Raw genomic sequence first — 4,833 nt, 5'->3', positions numbered from 1 at the left:
TAAATGTAGCTCAATTTAAATAATGGAATATGGAGTGGTGGAAACTCCTGAAATACTAAACTCAAAAATTAATTAATTAATTAATTAGTAAAAACCTCTCTTGGGGGAAACCCAAAAAAAAGAGAGGATAAAACCCACCTAAAAAACACTAAGATTATCCACATAAACTAGTTTTAAGCATCATATTAGTCCCGCGAGTATTAATTGTTGTTCAATATAGCCCTTCAGATTCTTGATTTGTGAGTTGGATAAGAGAAATACGTGCATAATCAATGGCGTCAGACAACAATGCTTATGAATGTCAATAGACGGTCCCGATTGGAGAAAGAAGAGAGAGAGAGTTTCCAATTAAGAAAAAAAAGTAATTAGAGGACTGTGTTAATAATAAACGGTTAATAATTAGGTAACTAGTCCGACGTTGTATACTGCCTCGAACCTAAATGTTTCCCACCACTTGCTTCTATATTCTATACCCAAAACAAATGAGTATAGGTCCTGAATGTTTCATGAAAGGGGTTTTTTATAAATGATTTTTTAAATTTTTATATGTTTGTTTATTATTAAAAAAAATTTGTTTAACATAAAATATTTTTCAATTAAGAAAATCTAACTTGATTTTTTTTTATAATTTTTTTTTATTATTTTGAACAGAAAATACTTTTTAGAAATTATAAAAACATAAAAAATATCTTGATACTTATTGATTATATCAAATTCATTTTCAATTTTTGATTATTATATCTGTTGTTTTGAATATTTTTTATTTTTTTAATTTGTTTCCCTTATAATTTGATTTTTATATCAATTTTGGTCTTTAATTTTTTTCTCTTATCCTTTTTTTAATTGAAATTTTTTATTTATCAGATTTATTTTTCATTCTTTTTATTGATATTTATTTTATTTGAAATAATCTATAAAATTAGAATATTTTTCAATTTCATCTTCTTTTAACTATTATATCTATCAGATTTAGTCTTTATTATTTTGATTGTTATTTATTTTATTTGAGATAATTTATAAAATTATTTTTTTTTCAATTTATCCTTTTTAAAATTTTTTATCTATCAAATTTGGTTTTCATTCTTTTAATAAGTTTTTAAAAATAAAATATTAAAAATTTATTTTCTAGCTAATTTTTTATGACATAACCATATTGATGTATGTACTTCGTAGTCAATTGGTTTATTGCATGTAGCATTAACTTTGTTAATCTAAATATATTTAATTGATTAATAAATGCTTATTTATCTTTAATATTCTTTAAATATTTTATTAGTGAATCTAATATTTAATTAATTAATCCAAAGTAAAGATAAAGTTCTTGGGACAATAATATTTTACAAAGAAAATTATAAAATTATTATAATTATGAGATTTATATTACATCGAAGCATTGTTACTAAATTTTTCTAGTCCATGCTCTATTAAAATTGGACATTAATTAGAGCTATTGAGATCGATATATATTATGTTATTTTCTTCATGAAACGAAGTAATTGATCTCATAAATTGAGATATAAAGAATACTTAAAGGTAATATGTAGGTATTGTCAAATAACATATACACCGAACTCACCCCTATAAGAATTTCATATAGAAAGATTATTTGTGTATATGGAAAGGCTTACATGATGATACTTAGACTTGATATCGCTAAGTTATCTTATATAAAAAGTTTTATATTTTTATCTTGCTACAAGTTGTTCTAATTAAAGGTAACAAATTGATAAATATTGGGTATAACATGATCTATATGAAAATATTTAAGTAATCAAGAGAGGATGCATCACATGAAAATATTTAAATAATCAAGAGAGGATGCATCACCCTAAATGAATTAGATAAAATATTTTATTTGTTCTTAAATTGTATTATTTATAAATCCTTACACAAGATGGAATAAGATTTAAAAAAATTTCAAATCTTATTCAAAAATTTAAAAAGAGATTTGAAATAGTATTATTTCATCTATTTTCAAATAATATTTTTTTATAGATCATTATGTAAGGTGGAATGAGATTTGAAAATAGTTTCAAATTTTATTCAAAGAATCAGTGACTATGATGTTGAGAACAAATATTATTTGACAGAGAAGACGACACACTCTATATTATAATATCTAAATCAAAACATTATTGATCAAGGGATAATAATTACATTAAGAGATTGATCACTGAAAAGTTAAGTCAAACTACACATAATTTTTCTAATATTTGAGGATTATAACATATTACTAAATATTGTATTTGATCTTCAAATATATATTAATTAATTGTTGAATTGATAATAAATTAATTTATTTAATTATTTTTTATTTAAAATTATGATTTATATTTGGGTCAACTTATTAGTAAATTTAATGGGTCATAAATATAAGAATTATTGGTTAGAATTTAAATTAGGATGATTAATCAAGTGTGACTTAATTGTAAATAAATTATAGAAATTAAGGACTAGAATATAAGTAATAGAAAGGATTACAATTCTAGATCTAGAAATAATCAGGTGAGGACTTGGTTGAATAAGTTTTTAAAATTAGCTTAAAATAATATATGTGATATTATTTAAGAGAAAAATTGATATTTTACCATTTATATGATTTTTAGATTTTTCTATAAATAGAAAGTTATGTCTTTTATTTTTATGAGTAGAATATAATATAAAATTACTTAAAACACGAAAGGAAAGAGTTAGCACTTAAAGATATAGAAATCTCTTTTTTTTTAAAGGGTTTAAAAGATTTTTTATTGGTGGTTTGTGTGAATTAATAACAACAAATTAATAGCAATTCAGTGAAATTATATTAGAAATTAAAGACTAGAATATAATTAATAGAAAGGATTACAATTTTAGACCTAGAAATAATAAGGTGAGGACTTGGTTGAATAAGTTTTTAAAATTAGCTTAAAATAATATATGTGATATTATTTAAGAGAAAAATTGATATTTTACCATTTATATGATATTTAGATTTTTCTATAAATAGAAAGTTATGTCTTTTATTTTTATGAGTACAATATAATATAAAATTACTTAAAACACGAAAGAAAAGAGTTAGCACTTAAAGGTATAGAAATCTCTTTCTTTTGAAAGGGTTTAAAAGATTTTTCATTGGTGGTTTGTGTGAATTATCAATAAAGACCGAACACTTGTACGACTTGTGATTTGCACAACCCAGCCTTAAAGTAATTATTCAAAGCAAAAAAAAAAAAAACTTTAAATAATCTTTGCATAAACCCTAAACAACTCTACATTTGTTTAACGGGATCCTTGAGACTACTAAAAAAATTTAAATTTACTATTTTCATTGCTTATATGTGTTTCTGGAATCCAAACAAGCTAAACACTTAAAAGTATTTTTCAACTTATTTTTCATGACATTATCAAATATTAGAAAATAAATTATTGTTTAGAAATTCGTTTTCCATAAAAATCACTTTCTAAAATAAAACTATTTTTCTACAGAGAAACAGGGCTTAAGTCACTTATATTCTATTTCTTCAAAGCTTACTTAAACAACAAATTAATACCAATTCAGTGAAATTATATTTTTTTTCTCTTTTAGGGATTTTGAATAAAATTGAAAAATGGTTGTAATGCTCTATAATTCACATAAAAACGTTCATGCAACCTACTGGGTTTGCAGGGTATTCAGTGGGCCGTGGGGATTAGTCATGGTGCACGCAAGCTGGCCCGGACACTCCACGTAAATCAAAAAAAAAAAAGAACATTAAGCTTACGTTCAATCTTGTAATATCAAGAACATTAAGCTTATAATATCCGAGGCGTATTGTGAACTTTGACCGTCGAATTTGAGATTAAAAAAAAAAAACATTGGTTTTATAAAAGTAAGAAAAAAAAAATTAAACGACTTGCAAAAATATTGAATCATGTTAAGGGCAAAAAGAAGAAGAAGAACAAGAACATAATAATTTGATTTAAGTAGATAATTTTTGTGAAATGAACCACATTTTATTATCGAAATAAATAATTATTTGTAATTTAGTTCTTTATTAAAACTTATTAATTAGTTGCTATCATGGCAAGAATATTGTAGCAAGAATATTTAATTAAATAGTTCCTTCACCTACAACGAGACATCTCAATTTAGTGGCTTTTTATTCCAAAATTCCTTTATTTACTATTCAAATTTCCCCATTTTAACCTATATCTTTCTTCTTTCAATCTTTAATAAGAAAAAAAATAAATTTTAAAAAAAATATTAAATTAATGAAAGGATCGAACTCTAAATGGAATTTAAAATTAGAAAAATTTAATATACAATTTTCACAACCATAAGAATGATTTATTAATTTTATCATGCGATAAAGATTTTTTTAGTATAACTTGTAAAAATTAATTTATAACTTTTGATTAGGAATGTTTGAAAACAACTCTTATATAATATTTGTACTATTTGACTCGACTTGACAAATCAAAATCAGATAATATATATAATATTTATAATTTATTAAAAAATCTAAAAAATAAATATCATAGGTTGGGTAACGGGTTAAAATTTTTCAAATTCAATCAACCTAACTCAACTCATATATTTATACTTGTTTTGTTTTTATATTTAAAGGTTTTTTAATTGAGTATTTACTTAGAAATATTATGGCTTCAAAGTTTTTGTTAGTAGTTATTTTTAGATTTTTTTAATGTAATAAAAAAAATTATATCTTTATTGGAGAAGAGGGGGGAGATAATAAAAGTTTAATGATAATGTAAAATATAAAAATTAAACTTAACATTAAAAATATAATCACATCTACAATCTATATTATAAATAGGCATCTAAATGCGGACCAACAAAAATTAAAGAAAAAATCA

The sequence above is a fragment of the Populus euphratica genome, unplaced genomic scaffold, assembly GCF_000495115.2.
Source record: "Populus euphratica unplaced genomic scaffold, PopEup_1.0 scaffold359.1, whole genome shotgun sequence".
Classification (NCBI taxonomy): Eukaryota; Viridiplantae; Streptophyta; class Magnoliopsida; order Malpighiales; family Salicaceae; genus Populus; species Populus euphratica.
Note: the sequence above shows the minus strand (reverse complement) of the source record.